At 38.1% G+C, this 17,202-nt stretch overlaps 1 pseudogene; it reads left to right on the top strand.

The window, feature by feature from the left end:
• The first annotated feature begins 636 nt into the window (after positions 1-636).
• LOC122643511 lies at positions 637-16,079 on the top strand (annotated as a pseudogene).
• Positions 16,080-17,202: the final 1,123 nt, after the last annotated feature.

Below are 17,202 nucleotides of genomic sequence, written 5' to 3'. Positions count from 1 at the left end.
ATGATGATCTTTATCCTCTCCAGTTTTCTGCCCGGCCTAGTTCCTCAATTCCTCTAACAAGGGGGGCTGGAATGACCACCTTACCCCTGCCCGAACACTCTGCCCAGATGGGCCAGTCAGGGAATTGGAGGAGATAATTTTCCGAACCTACCTGTGGACAAAATTTTAACTTTATATAATTTCCTATAAGATATTTTACAAGGTTGAGAGCGATACCACCCCTACGCATTAATAAAAAATGACAGTGATAACCCCAAGGGGCAGCGCAGTTGGCAAGGGACGAGGCCTAAGGAAGCTGAAGATCCTGAGTTCGACTTTGCCTCCCCCCTTGGGGCCATCCGTTAGAGAGGAAACTCCCTAGTGAACATAGAGACCTCAGTATCTCTCGGCTTGTGGTGTTGTGGGGTCGTGCACGAGCCCTGGAGGATATAGTCGGCCAAAGGCCGGATACCTCCTATTCCAAACAAAAAAATAAATAAATAAATAATTATAAAAATATAAAAAATATAAAAATGACAGTGACACAGATAATCCTAACCCTATAGTGCACACTACGGAGGAGGGACCAAATAAGGAGTAGGTGACTAACCTAAAGCTATTTAGTCCAAACTCACACAAGAAAGATTGATAGAATTAATGGCTTCTAACGGCATAGAAGGACCAGCAAGAAGGCCTGCTAGTCTTCCTGCAACTACCCCTCAACCTTGCTTGAATCCTACTTTAGTAAGATACATAACAGATCCACTATTGACAATTCAAATCTCAGCTGTTGTCTTCTCCTTCTTGATCTCATTATGTTTAGTCCCAGGGTTTCAATCAATCACTCTTGTGAAGAACGAGCAGCACCTCTTCCCATCCGGTCATCCTGGTACAGTTCTTGGACACCAATTATTGGCATATATGTTTGTGCTGAACTCTCTTCTCATACTTCTTACCATACAATCCTTCGTGGGCATGTTGGTAACTGTAAGGTTGATATCAAAATGGAGAAAGAAGTTGGAAGAAGAAGTAGAACAGCGAAGACACGAGCTAGAGTTGCGAGAAGGAATGAGTTTCGGTCAACTTCTTAATCTTGATGAGCAGGAAGATTCATTTTTAATGGATGTACACCTTGTTAGATCTGGAGCTCTTGGTGTATCAATCATGGTATTGATATGTTTGCTTCTTACAATTATTTCAATGTGTTGGGTGTCCATGGAGGCGAGCCTCTTTCCTCCTGCATCAACAAGCTTCCTTGAGCTTGAAGAGAGTAGCAACATGGTATTAGGAAATAGGGTAGAAGCATTATTGCTTGTAGTGGTTGTTATTCTTCTTGTCTTTATCAATGGGCCCTTTCCAGCTTTCATATTCTTATCAAAGTGGGTAAAAGAAAGGGGAAGGATTCATCCTCAATTCCAAGTTTGAGAATGCAATTTTGAATGTTGTTTTCTTTAGGGCATAAGATTGCGTGTTTTGTTCATACTGTTTCTTGGTACTTTTGTTGGTTTTGCATCTTTTGCACCCCTCCAACCCCCATAATAATTACTTTTGATGAGTTGCTTTGCTAATGAAATTTGTTTCTAACGAAAAAAAAAAACCCTCTGCTATATATAGGGAAGTAGTTTTATTCTACCCTTCATTCTTATCTAAAATTCCATTCTTCAAATCTTAATAATATTTATTATTATTATTATTTAAAGCAAATCTTTCAATTACCTCTTTTATCCTTCATTCTTATCTAAAATTCCAATTTTCTATTCTTAATCTACAGGTCATTCCTTTTTATAATTTCTTAATCTTGGGTACCCTTAGTATTAATAATTACTAATTATTAATTATTAATTATTTTTGTGCATACTATATATTATATAAGTGCATGAACTCATGTTTTGTGGCTACTTTTTCACTTGACTATTTTATCCTTTTTATTTATTTAAATACCCTCTTCTCTATACTATTAATTTTTGTCATTTTTATATTTTTTTCCCTAAATGATTGGTGCCCTTATTATTTATATTTACTTATACTAAAATAAAATAGGGAAAAGTTTTCATACACGATCGTCTCATACTCTCGACACTCTTCGCTTCGTTCTCTGTTCTTCCCAAAACCTAATTGCCCTTCTAGATCCATAGAGGACAAAGCGCTTTCCCTCTCATACTCTCGACACTCTTCGCTTCATTCTCTATTCTTCCCAAAACCTAACTGCCCTTCCAGATCCACAGAGGACAAAACAGAGGACAAAATGCTTGCTTTCTCATACTCTTGACACTCTTCGCTTCGTTCTCTGTTCTTCCCAAACCTAACTGCCCTTCCAGATCCACAAAAGACAAAACGCTTTCATTCATCTCTCCTCCCTTGATAACCTTACAGCCCCTTATTGTTCTCTCTCCGTTTTTTGTTTTTTTCCAAAACCTTACCTGTGGCTCTCCAAATCCACAGAGGGCGAAGCTTCTTGGCCCTTCCGGACTCCCTTGGCGGTTCCACAGAGGATAAGATCGATCCACCTTTTTCTTTGCAAAGCACCTTCTCCTTTTTTTTTCTTCTACAACTCAGGCGGCTGCACTCGCTTCTCCCTTTTTTCTTAAGGATTTGTAGGTAGTGTTATCAATGTTAGCATCCAAAGTGCGATCTATGTGGAAGCGAATACAAGATTATGATATCGATGGAAGAAGTCATTCAATAACAGAACAATACAGGGATCGATTATTACCTAAAGCCTCACAGATGCAAGACCTCCAATCGATGATAGCCTTTTCACGATCGTTCCACGCACCACGCAAGCTTTGCATTCCCCACACGGTCAAGCTATCTCCTCCACACTTCCAAGAGCACAAAAGCTTGGACTATCTCTAAGATCAAACACTAAGAGAAGGAGAAAGAGAAAACGGTTTAGGAGGGAGAGGGAGAGCTCCAAGATTTGGGTGCCTTGTGCATTCCTTGAGTTTTTGGCAATCTCTAGTAATATATATGATATGCCCAACTCTCTTCCCAATTTGGTAGCTCACATAGGCAAGGCATATTGAGTTTCCTATTGGGACTCAATTGCTAGCCCATCTAATCTTTTTCTACAAGGAAATTTATGCATTGCTAGGGAATTCAAATATTGAGTTGAATATCCAATATTCACCCAATAAGTTTCCTTTTCTAACAATCTCCTCCATCCTACTGTAAGATCCAATCTTACAAGAGGATCATGAAAAGGAAGCCATGATCAACCGTTACTGCATAAATGAATGGAACCGAAAGGAAAGGGGTAGGATCGCAATGGGATTCCACTCAGCTTCTAAGATGTTCAACATCGAAGATGCTAAGCAGATGTAATAACCAATGCCCAAGGTAAGTAATTAAAACACGCATCAGTCCCCCCACAAAACAATGTTGCAAGGTTCAATATAAGGCATGTGTACGAGACTGTCAAACCTCAATGAACCGATACACCGATCGAGAGATTTAATTACCTTGATTGGACCGAGAAAAACATTTCAAGCAAAATGTTTAAGAAAATATATAATGTTTTGTATATATATCTAAAAACATTTCAAAAATATTTTGAAAATGCTACCAAAACTTGATTTGTGTCCAATCATGTATAGAATACTCTCCTCAACATACTCCCAACGTATGGGCTGTGGGTTCCATGTTGGGCATCTCTTTCGAATACAATCAGACACTGAGAATCCAGTGCACCGATATATAGTCAGAGAGAGACATCAACCATTGGTACACCAAAACTCTCAACAAATGAATGCATCGATAAGAACCCCTCGGGTCAAGGGACCAATCATGAACTACTTAAGAGAATCTCATTTTCTTTATAAACTGACAGTACACCACATGCGAAATTCTCAAGTGATCCAGTCCAATGTACACACCGAATGTACACTCACATTTGTGTCCTAGAAACATAACCATCCTAAGCACACACAATGTGACCAACATGCCGGATGGGATGTCCAGTCCCATCCCCAGTGGTGAACAGTTTTAGGTATGAATACCTATGGATAATAACTGAGCTCAACAAATGATCATGCTAATCAAAAACAAATTTATTAATTCAAACAGAAGGAGTTTTGTACATCAGTGCCAGTTACCCATAAGCTTCACCCCCATATTCCCAACATGTTTCTCAAAAACACTAGGAGGCAATGCTTTAGACATGGGGTCAGATAAGTTATCTGCAGTGTCAACCTTAGCTATGGCTATGTCACCACGCTGAATAATCTCACAAATTAAGTGATATTTTTGCTCCACATACTTGTTCCTCTGATGAGCTCTTGGTTCCTTCGCTTGTGCTATAGCTCCCCTGTTGTCACATAACAATTGTATGGGTCACTCCACTAGCTCAGGCATCACCCCTAGGTCTGTCAAGAATTTCTTGAGCCAGACACCTTCCTTGGCTGCTTCACTAGCTGCCAAGTACTCAGCTTCTGTTGTGGAATCAGCTGTTGACTTCTGTTTGGTACTCCTCCAAATCACTGCACCCCCACCAATCATAAAGACCATCCCAGAGGTAGACTTTCTATCATCCTTGTCAGTTTGGAAATTCAAATCTGTATATCCAACTACTAACAACTGATCACAACCATATACAAGGAAGTAATCTTTGGTCCTCCTTAGGTACTTGAGGATCCCCTTGACAGCTATCCAATGTTCTTGTCCTGGATTGGATTGATATCGACTCACAATCCCTACAGTATAACAAATATCTGGCCTGGTATACAACATGGCATACATCAAACTTCCTACTGCAGAAGCATAAGGAACTCTCTTCATAGTCTCAATTTTCTCAGGAGTTTGAGGACATTGTGACTTGGATACACCGATTCCATGTCTGAGAGGCACATTACCTCTCTTCGAATCCTGCATGTTGAACCTCTCAAGCACTTTGTCAATGTAGGTGGATTGTGACAATCCTAACATCCTCTTCTTGCAATCTCTCACAAGCTTGATTCCTAGGATGTAGTTGGCTTCACGCAGATCTTTAATTGAGAATGTTTTGGATAACCACATCTTTACCGATGAAAGCAACTCCACATCATTCCTAATGAGTAGTATATCATCCACATATAGGATAAGAAAATAGACGACACCCCCACAGATTTTCTTATACGCACATGGTTCATCAATGTTTTGTTCAAACTCAAATTCCTTGATAGTTTGATCAAAATGGATGTTCCAGCTTCTGGAAGCTTGTTTTAGTCCATAAATGGACCTCAATAACCTGCATACCTTGTTTTCCTCCCCTGGGGAAACAAAACCCTCTGGCTGACTCATGTATATGACCTCATCAAGATAATCGTTAAGGAAAGTGGTCTGTACATCCATCTGTCAGATCTCATAATCACGGTATGCATCAATCGACAATAGAATCCGAATGGATTTAATCATCGCTATCGGTGAGAAGGTTTCATCATAGTCAATACCCTCTTTCTGAGTGTATCCCTTCGCCACCAGTCTTGCCTTGAAACGTTTCACCTTTCCATCCACACCTCTTTTCCTCTTGTAGATCCATTTACAGCTAATGGGTTTTACCCCTTGTGGCAGATCTTCAAGAGTCCAGACATGGTTAGAATCCATGGAATCTATTTCACTGCGCATAGCTTTCTGCCATTTCACTGAGTCAACATCCTTAAGAGCCTCAGCGTAAGTATAAGGATCTGTGTCTGAACAATCAGACACCATGTGGAATTCTTCCACCTTTTGATCCTCCTCAATGAGAAGGTTCAAATGAGTTGGTGGTCGGATAGACCTCCCACTCCTCCTAGGCTCTTGAGGCTGTTGCTCAACTGTGGGTACGTCAACTGAAATTTTTGTCGATGTAGAGGGCACTTGGTCATTAGTTATTTTTTTAATGACCACTAGATTTGATCTTGGTGAGATCTTATCATCCTCAAGAAATGTCGCATGCTTACTAACTACGACTTTCTGATTAACAGAGTCATACAAGTAGTAGCCTATTGTAGTCTTAGGGTATCCCAAGAAATACCATCTATCTGTTTGGGATTCCAACTTATCTGTCTGTTGTTTCCTTACATGTGCTATGCAACCCCACACCTTAAGATGTTGAAGACTAGGCTTACGCCGATACCACAACTCAAAAGGTGTTTTGGTCATAGACTTTGTTGGTACCATGTCAGTATATAGATGGCAGTTTCCAGTGCGAAACCCCAAAAATTCAATGGCAATTCTGAATAACTCAACATGGACCGAACCATGTCCAACAAGGTTCGGTTCCTCCTTTCTGAAACTCCGTTCTATTTAGGTGTTCCTGGGGCAGTCAACTGAGTTATAATCCTAGCTTCTGTCAGATAGTCCCTGAACTCATCTGATAAATACTCTCCTCCTCAATCAAATTGGAGGCACTTGATGCTATTACCCAACTGTTTTTCAACTTTCGCTCTCGAAATTCTTTGAATTTGTCAAAGGTTTCCAACTTGCGGTGTATCAAGTATATGTAACCATAATGAGAGTAATCATCAGTGAAGGTTACAAAGTATTCGTAACCATACCTCGCCTGAACGTTAATGGGTCCACACACATCAGAGTGTATCAATTCTAACATAGCTTCGGCTCTTCTTCCCTTGTTAGAGAAGGGCTTCTTGGTCATCTTTACTTGTAGACATGACTCACAGGTTGGATAAGGTTCTACCTTCAATGAATCCAAAGGTCCATCCTTTACCAACTTGTTTATCCTTTCTACTCCAATATGACCTAACCTCAAGTGCCAAAGATATGTTGAATTATCTTGGGCTGATTTTCTTTTTATAGAATTATTGGAGATCTCATTTACCTCTAGTACCGGTTTTAAGAGATATAATCCGTTATCCAGTAGGTTAGAAGCAACAAAAGAATTTTTAAACTGAATAATTAACTTATTACCAAAGAGGAAAGTGTAACCATCCTTGACAAGTCTACTAACAGAAATAATGTTCCTCTTAAATAGGGGACCATAAAAACAATCTCTCAAAATTAAAGTACTATTACTAAAAATTAAAGTGAAATCTCCAACGGCCTCAGCACCCGTACCCGTTCTCAAACGAACTTCATCCTTACTCAGCCTTCTTGTCAACTTGAACCCCTGCAATAAGTGGCAAATATGGGCGGTAGACCCCGAGTCCACCAACCATGTGTTAGTATGTTCCTCTGACAAATTAGACTCATAAAGGATTAAGGTGTCAGAAATATCTTCTCGTGTTTCTCCTGCTTCTTTTTTTGAGCAGCCAGGAAAGCACAACGTTCCTTCTTCCAATGTCCGTCCTTCTTACAATAGAAACAAGTCCCCTTGCCCTTGTTCTTCTGAATTCCCTTAGCACCGACCTTAGGGTTTTTGCCCTTGTCAGCCTTCTTCTTCTTCTTCTTCTAGCCCTTAGGCTTGGAGGAAGAAGACTTGTCCTCTGTTGTCAAGACCTCTACTTTCTGCTTCTTGGATGCAGCTTCCCCCTCTTGCAACATGTTGCCCAGCTCAGGGAGTTTGACGGAGAGTTTAGTTCATGTTATAATTAACAATAAATGATCAGTAGATCTCCTGAGGCACAGAGTAGAAGATGACATCCGTCTTATAATTCAACTTAAAAGATGTCACAAGGTTCTCCAGTTCTTGGAACAAGTTCTGCATTTTCATCACGTGATCTATAACCGGAGTTCCTTGAGCCATCTTCGTGCTATGGAGGAGTGTCGCCAGTTGATGATGGGCATGTCTTTCTTCTCTCCCATACATCTCCTTCAACTCCTCCATCATGTCATTGGTCAAGTACAGATCCTTGACCGAATCAGCGATGGTCTTTTTCAGAGAACTCAACACGAGGAGTTTGGCCTTAGAGTTTTTCTGTCGAAATAACTCATAGGCCGGCTTAGATTCGGGGTTTTTCTCATTGGGGAATTCAGGCTCTTCTTCATCCAGGATAGACATTAGACCTTCTGCAGACAGGAGTAACTTGATGTTCCTCCTCCAGGCAACATAGTTTGGGCCGGTCAAAATATGGTCTTTAATAAGGACAGCATAGTTAATTTGGGTTGACATTTTTAAATCTACATGATGTAAAAAAATTAACAATTAGCATGATCTACAACCATTGAAATAACTGGGGTAAGAACAATCAATGGTCAATCACACCCTAAGCTTTCTTTTAGCTTATAGGGCATGAATTGGAAACCGTCAACTCTTATGCTCTTGACTTAGCCTATTGGAGTTCATCATTCGTATGTTGGTTGGGTGGACTATTCTGTCCGTCACTTTGACTTCCAATGTGATTTGACCACCTGAGTGTCATGTCCATTCCTATCGGCTGACACACACTCAAGTCAAGTGTTTACCCTTAATTTTGGAGGGAACTATGGTATTTGTGGGTTAATGCCTACTATCATAGTACATTTACCACTGACCACATTCTCTACCTATCACATGTGAGATGAGTGTAGATAATTTCACCAATCTATCCAAATATTATCCTATCGACATCTACAAGGGTAGATCGATGAAATTTCCACACTTACCAACTAAGGGAGGCCATGAGAATCCCACCAACCAGGGTTTTCCATATCACACTTGTATTAAAATTGAGGGATAACGGGAATGCATAAAAACCACAAACATACATCCAATGTATAAGCATAATAGCACATTCATCCAAGGAAAAATATAAACACCAATGGTTATGGGATAGCATCTTTAATCAACATGAGTTCATATCCATGATAAACTCACTTTGATTAAAAGATGGATGGGAGCAATCATAGCCTCATATGTTACTCCCACTCATGGCAATAATAATGTGATAATGCATATGCAACTAACTATTATAGAAAAAAATTCCAAAATTATAATAAACTTGGACACTACAAGCGAGCAAGTCCTTCCTTCTATCTTCTCTCCAACGAACCGGTAAGATCCTTGATCCACGATCCAAAAACACGATCCCGATCTCAACACGATCTCTAAGCGGTTACAATGAATAATTTTAAACAAATTCAAAAATTATTACAACCCTTTCCAAATAAATAAAATTACATAACAGGAAACCAGTCCACCAAAAGTGGACTGCCTGGAGGATAAAAAGGAAATTACATATAAAATCACATCCATGCCATGCCTAGCACACACACACATCTAATGCATGTAATTTTTAAATCCCATAACCATGGTCTTCATTACATATATGATGCTCAAAAATTAATATTTTATGTGAAAAAAAGCCAAGAACACATAAAATCATCATTACCATGACAAACCAAGTCATAATGATCATGTACATCCAATGCACATAACATATAACCATTGCCATGACAACTTATGTCATAATGATTATGTGCATCACATGACCATTACCATGACAATCCAATGTCACAATGATCATGTGCATCACATAACCATTACTATGACAACTTATGCCACAATGGTTATGTCACATGCCCCCACAATACAATCACATACATGCTTAAAATAAAATTAATAATCCATAAAATTATGATAAACCATTATGCCTATTGGGGAAGGTGGGTGAAGGAATGAATCTCTCCACCAATCTTCTCCAAAGGATCTCCCTTCAATAAGCAAACCAGAATTTTTAATCAAATTTATTTATTTATTTATTTTTTTGGAAAAACTGCTACTTAATGTAGCCAAAGGAAAAGACATAAAGAAGGGAAGATCACAAGAGCAAAGTGCACAAGGGCACACAAAGCGGCATCGTACGCGGCTGGCTGCCAGATCGCGCACGTGGCAGGCAGCCATGGCGAGTGACAAGGGGAGCAGGGCGTGTGCAGGGCAGCAAGCCTATGGCCCCTCCTTCCCATTTATCTCAATCTCAAAATTTTTTTTTTGATAACAAAAACTGAATAAAATTTTTAGAACATCACATGCATAATGGAGAAAAGAAAACAACCCCATCGATAACGAGGCTCTGATACCACTGTTAACATCCAAAGTGCGATCCATACGAAAGTAAGTACAAGATCATGATATCGATGGGAGAAGTCATTCAATAACAGAAGAATACAGGGATCGATTATTACCTAAAGCCTCACAGATACAAGACCTCCAATCGATGATAACCCTTTCACGATCGTTCCACGCACTACGCAAGCTTTGCGTTCCCCACACAGTCAAGCTATCTCTTCTACACTTCCAAGAGCACAAAAGCTTGGACTATCTCTAAGATCAAACACTAAGAGAAGGAGAAGGAGAAAACGGTTTAGGAGGGAGAGGGAGAGCTCCACGATTTGGGTGCCTTGTGCATTCCTTGAGTTTTTGGCAATCTCTAGTAATATATATGATATGCCCAACTCTCTTCCCAATTTGGTAGCTCACATAGGCTAAGCATATTGAGTTTCCTATTGGGACTCAATTGCTAGCCCATCTAATCTTTTTCTACAAGGATAGTTATGCATTGCTAGGAAAATCAAATATTGGGTTGAATATCCAATATTCACCCAATAAGTTTCCTTTTCTAACAATCAAGGTATGCAAGAATTGTAGTCCTATCCATACTCCTTTTACATTGAGAACTAAAATAGGCGGTTCTACAGAATTGTATTTTCTAGGCTGCAAGTTTTTTCTACTCTGAAATTGGACAACCTGTTATTTTTCACATCTAACAATAAATGCATTCAATGGTTTTGGTTTCTTTGTAGGAAAATTTTTCTTTGACACTCTTCCTTTTGTTTTTTCTTTTATTAATCCGGTTAGTTGATGAATGTATTATAAGGCATATTTTCTCCTCTGTAAATTTAAGGTTGTGGGATTAATTTTCAGAAGCAGTAATGTCCAGTTCTCTTTTTTATATGTGATTTTTTTTTGTTTACTTTTGTAGTTAAACCTTCTCTAAAGGCCACTGTGACATCTCTCTTGCTTGACTATCTGCTTCAAAATGATATTGCTCCTATTAAGAATGAGGTTAACTATAGTCGCCTACCATTCATAGTTACAATTTTTGCTGGAATCATTCAAACTACTCTTTGGTTTCTCAGGTAACCAGGCTTCCTATATATATTTTTTCAATCCAGGGAAGGAACTTTTCAGTTTTATCGTGGAGATACTTCTTCTTAGATGAATTTTTCTTGAATATTAAAATTTCTTAGATGAACTTTTCAGTTTTATCGTTGATATACTTCTTCTTAGATGAATTACCAGGCTTCCTAATTTTCCTTTTTGTTTTTCAGTTCTATCCTGTTTTTGTTGATTCCATCATTAAATTCCTTACATGAGATTTGGCCTTCTCTAAGACATTGTTTGTTTGTGTAGCAATTGAAATATTTGATCATTTAAATTTCTAACACAAAAACTGCTTATAACTACTATTTGTGGTGAAAGGAAATAGGTGCGAATTGCTGCAAGAATGACTATAGCGGTCTAGGTGTTTGTAACTGAGAATTGTGACAATGCAGGTGCTTTCATGAATATTCTGGTCCGTATTAATTTTTTCGTATTTTATATTCAAAAGTTCATTTTTGATGCCTTTCGGTTATGGCTATTCAATCTTTCAGGGTATAACCTTACTATTTACTACTTACCCAGAATAAGAAAACAAAGGAGTAGCTTACTCAAGCTGAGAATTTTGTGTTAAACATCTTTATATCTCAACAATTAGCTTCCAAGTCATTCTTGTGATATAACTGGAAGTTCACTAATTAATATGAGTTGTTTAAATTCTAGCTTCAGCATTCTAGGGTCTGAATTGACAATCAAAAAGATGTTTTAATTCCTTGCCCTTGTTCAGTTTGTAAGGCTACTCTTGTTTTAATTATAATGTACAAAATATCTTCTAGAAAATTAGTGTAATATAATACTTGGATACACATTAGTTTTATGGATTAGATAAATTGTAGAAGCAAACTGCTAATTTTGAGGAAAATGAACAACATTTTTATCTCATTTCTTTTGATGGCATTTTTTTTTCAATCATTAATCATTTAGCTCCATAATATCTGCTAATAAAATATGAGAAGGTTGCTCCGAAAGACTGCAATTGGGGTGCAACATCCAAGAACACTGGCGCAACCATATGAGCTATGGTTGTGTCAATCTCTGCCTGTTATTGTGATACAACAAAAGCCTTGTGTTTCTATGGAGAAGATGCAAAATAACTAATTAGCCTGTTGCAGAGGCATGTGGGTTTGAACTGAGGTAAAGAACACTGAACTTTGGTATGAGTTTCAATTATGGTTTCTGTAATTTGGTTGGTGGAAGAATTAAGAAGAGGTTCGAATGTAGAACAGGGCATGACATCCTTATTACTTGGAAAAAAAATTCAAACAAAGAAGCATGTTGTTTACTTATTTATTTTGAAAACTCCTTATCTAACACATTTCTAGACAGCGTTGATGTAGGTATGAGGATTTTTTTTGGAGGTGGATATTTGGAAGGTTTGCTTGTTCTTGATTTTTACTGTAGTTTTATTCATGGGATACGTGCTTCTTTAAAATGCTTCAATTATATATAGTTGTTCCATGAGTTAATTAATTAATTTTATTCATGGAAATAGTTTCCTAAATTATAGACTACTATTACTTGATAATAATATCATAATATCAAAGTGTAGAGCAACTCAAGGTAATTCACCTATTTTTGTTTGACTAAATTTCTTCAGTACTCTTGGGTCTTTTCAGTTTTAACAAAACAGAGGCTATTCACCTTTTTTATTTAAAAAAAGGTTGTTCATCTTACCAGTCATCACGCAGGCGTTACCAACAATTTCAGATTTGTGTGTGGGTTTCCTCATTACTGCCTATGCCTGATCCCATGGGATGTTGAAGGGAAGATTGGGATGAATAAATGCTCTTGTATTTCATGAGATGACAATATACTGAATTTTGATTGAACGGATCAAGCGAGCTGTTTTGTTCTCCTTTTGTTCTATATTTTCATCAATTTTAGAAGTTTCATTTACAGTTTTGGTTTTGTTATGACGTTAGGTGATGCACATAGCAAAACAAGGGAAATTGGGTTTCTGTTCGGATCCTCCCTTTGAGACTCTCTGAAGGAGATTAGAGGTGGTTGCTTCAGTCTATATTTCGGTTTTTCGGCTTTGGTGTGGGGATTACCATTGGACTTGTAATTGGCTATTTTCTCTTCAGCTACTTCCAACCAACTTATGTGAAGGTCAATTTCTCTCCTTTTTCTTTACCTCTACTTGTATGTATCCTTGTTCTGAATGAGGATGATACTATTTAGTTCTCTGGATGTATTTGTCATTTGTCCGTTGTTCCATTGGTGGTTGGTTTGATCTGTTTCATACTTCGGAATATTGCATTTTCAAATTTTTGTGTCTACATGACAATAGATTCTTTTACTTCAATATTTCAACTTACTAGGGATAGGATAATTTGTAGAATCATAAATAAAAAAATGGGGGTTGAAGTTTCAACAAAATAAACAGGTGGCAGTATTTTTGGTAGCTTGTGGCACAACTACACCTTCCTACTGTCTCTAGGTTTTTCTTCTATTTGTTCTTTGTTCTGTTTTTTTTTGGTAAATATTCTTCTTCTTCGTTCTTTAGTATTCCACAATTTGCAATTCTTATAAGTTCTCTACCTCGCACTACCTTAAGCCTTTATTGTTAGATATATATCTTAGATTTATTCAGAAATGAGTTCAGATTGGTTTCTGTCCTCCTTAATTTTTTTAATGGGCCTTGGTGCAACAGTAAGGTTGCTCCATTGTGACCAAGTGGTCATGGGTTTGAATCTGGAAACAGCTCTCTACAAAAGTAGGGGTAAGGCTGTGTACATGATGGCCCTCCCCAGACTCTGCAGTGGCAGGAACCTTTCGCACTGGGTTGCTCATTTTTTTATATTTACTTTTAGCTAGAATTAAGAATGTAGGGATGTTACCTTGTCTTCTTACAGGTAATTGATAAGAATGCAATAATGATTACAGTAACTCTTTTGGTTTCTTCATTGCGTCAGAAAAGAGCATTTGTCTTTTTTAAATCTATTATTCTACCAACTTTATGGACTACTCCAATGATAGTGCTAATCAGTACTCTACTTCTATTCAATCATTGTTGTTGATCACTTTCATGATTAAGGATTACAAATAGTTTTGTTAATTTAGATCTCTGCTCATATTCTTGACAATATTTTGACCAAAACCTTATGAGAATTGGTGTCATAGTTCTGTTACATGAGTTCCTGATGTTTGAGAGATTCTTGCATATTCTTGGTACACCTTAAATGGTAAAAAGAGAATATGGGGAGTAGGCAACGTCCCTTATGAAAGACAGTCTCCACGACAAAACCTGCCAAAATGAAATACAAAATTCCTTTCCCTTTAATACCAAATTCATGGTCCTTATAGCCCCATATCAGGTCAGAATGGGAAAACCTTATATTTTAACTTGACACTGCATGCTGGTAGCCTCCTCCATGAGTTACTTGTTAGTTGCTTTAATTTTTCTTCTAATTGCATCCTATTTGTATATCTTTATGTTTTTTTTTCCTTCGCATCTTCAATGTCCTTATTGTTTATGCTTGTAAAGTTCTCTCGTGTCTACCACTTAAATTTTTTTGTTGCTAAAAATTTGACACAAGCAACCCACATTTAGTGTAGCTTAGCATTTCACTAATTAGAAATTGATCTATAAGCGGGAAAAGATGTTATTACATTCTTTTTAATGCTTGAGGTATTTGTTTATATACTTTTTAACCAGAAATTACTTCTCAAAAAGACAACATTTAGTCATAGGACTTGTTTGTTTGTATTTCTTTTTCTTTTCTCCATGGACTTGTTTTCACAACCTGTAATTTGAACCCGCGGGCCCTGGAGTTTATTTACTTCTTTGTGGACGGCCTGAACGGTGTCAGTGAAGAGGATGTAGAGATTTTCCTGGACCAGGTGATGATGCTCTTCTATTACCTGCAAGAAAAGGATGTGTTTGAGAACTAATACAAGCAACACTGGAAAACGTCTTCTTTCGTGCAAAACTGTCTCAGATGATGCAGAGAGAAGTCTCATAGTTAAGCTTAAGACCAAATTGGATGTCCAAGTCCTCACAACAGGGTCACGGCCAACTCAACCAAGCTCCACGTGCAAGATGCCAGCTGAGACTATGAGTGTGTAAAAAGTTCTGAGCATTTTATCTAGGAACCCATGCTTGATGGAGAATGTCTTGGCAAACAAACATAGGCATAGCTGATCTGAAAGAAAGCTTCGGGAAGGCCAGAAGCATGAGCTGAATGTCTCCACATACCAAATGTTTATATTCAAGCTGTTCAACAATGCCGACCGCTTGAGCTAAAAGGATGTTGAACAAGCTACAGAGATACCAACTTCAGACTTCAAGAGGTGCTTGCAGTCACTGGCTTGTATAAAGATGAAGAATGTTCTTAGGAAGTGTTATAGCAAACACCAACAAAATCACGAAAAGAAACAAGAATCAAGCAAAAGAACACAGAGATATAACGTGGTTCACACACCAGTATGGTGTGCTACATCCATGGGCGAAGACGAAGATGATTCACTATGCAAATCGGAGAAAAATTACAATGGAAACTCTCAAGAGCACCCAAATCGGTGCTGCTGCTCTCCCTCAGAAACCCTAGAACGAAAACCCCAAAATCTTCCTCTCTCTTTACAATAAAGCGGGTAAGGAACATAAATACTCCTCCATTGGATCCGGGTCGATCCATCGGGTCGGGTCGAACCGTACCGCGGAGGCTCCGCCCCCGCACCCCCAACGAGATCAGTGATGGGCTCGATAGGCCCAAGCCCTCTGCTACCATCACAAATCTGAGAAAAAAGTTCCATTCAAGTCACCACAAAAAATGTCAGAGCGGGTCATTCTTCAAAACGGGTCCAAGAATTCGAGACATACATAACAGGAAGGAATGCATGAGCAAGGATACAGGTAAGGATGATGCCTTATTCTTTAATGACAAGTTCACAAGAAAATGAAAGAAAAAGAATATAAAGTACCTAATTATAGAATTTGGTCAAAAAAAAAATACCACTCTCAGTATACACAATTCAGTGTCTTATTAAATTTGTACCTAGACACATAATTGACAACAAATTAAAGGGAAAAACACACAAGTTCATTTAACCAATTAATCATTTAGGAACAGTACCCAAGTCTAGATCCTTGAAGGCCCTAATCATTTAATTAGTCAAGAAAAACCCAAAAAGCACAAGCTGATTCGGGCTTCAAGCAAAAAATGTAAGTACAATAAAAAGGGCATACCCACAGCACGAAGCTCCCGCCACTGCGGAGTCTGGGGATCGAGGGTCATAATGTACGCAGCCTTACCTCTGCTTTCACAGAGAGGCTGTTTTCAGACTCGAATCCAAGTCTGCAAAAAATATAAGTACAATGGCACACCTAAATTCTATTGTAGTCACTTTTGACATCATACAACCCTGAACAAAGATCTTGACAATTACCATTTGATACTTGGTATATTTAGTTTCAAATAAATCGAAGGCTGTCACAACCACAATCACATCATCCACAAAAAATGCTATCTTGATCAGCCACATCAATAATAAACAGTTACATCAGGTATCCTATAACTTCCATTCATACAATAATGAAACAAATCGCAAAACTAAATTCATGAAACATAATGAAGGCAAAACAAATCTAAGGCAAATTGATATTCAGGTATCCATGGTTGAATCAATGAAGAGAGCTTTACAATCCAAAAAAAGGTTGTCAATCACAACAGAAGTAGCCCAAGTGTGTCTACAGCTACAAGTCAGAATCCAATCCCAGATAGAAATTTGGCATCAAGAATTCCATCAAAAGTCAGATTCTTGCAGATGAGAAGATTCCCTCTATGAATAAGGCATTCTATCCAATTCAACACATTGTATCTAGCTCTCTTGTCAAATCTGAAATCATCCTCGTCCAAGGATAATTCAGCATTTGTTGCTGGTAGTAGTGGTCGTGGATGTGATTCGGGTTTCCTAGACGAGGTCGTGGTTCAGGGGTTTATTTCCCTGTGAAATCCATGGAATCTTCAAGTAGAGAATTAATATACACATTATGTACAAAAGATAAAGAACATAGCAGAGCAAGGGTCCTTATGTAACAGTGAGAATTAATTTATACATAATGTAAATATAAATACCACTACAGTGAGGCTCCTATTACTGCAGGGTCTGGGAGGGGCAAATTAATTTATGCAAATACAATATGTAAATATAAAGAACAAATTATATATATTCAAGTCAAGTTAGCTATATCGATCTATCAGGTCTTGAGAGATTTGAGGGTCGGCACGGGC

Source organism: Telopea speciosissima, chromosome 10, assembly GCF_018873765.1.
Source record: "Telopea speciosissima isolate NSW1024214 ecotype Mountain lineage chromosome 10, Tspe_v1, whole genome shotgun sequence".
Lineage (NCBI taxonomy): Eukaryota > Viridiplantae > Streptophyta > Magnoliopsida > Proteales > Proteaceae > Telopea > Telopea speciosissima.
Note: the sequence above shows the minus strand (reverse complement) of the source record. Positions and strands in the feature narration are given on the sequence as shown.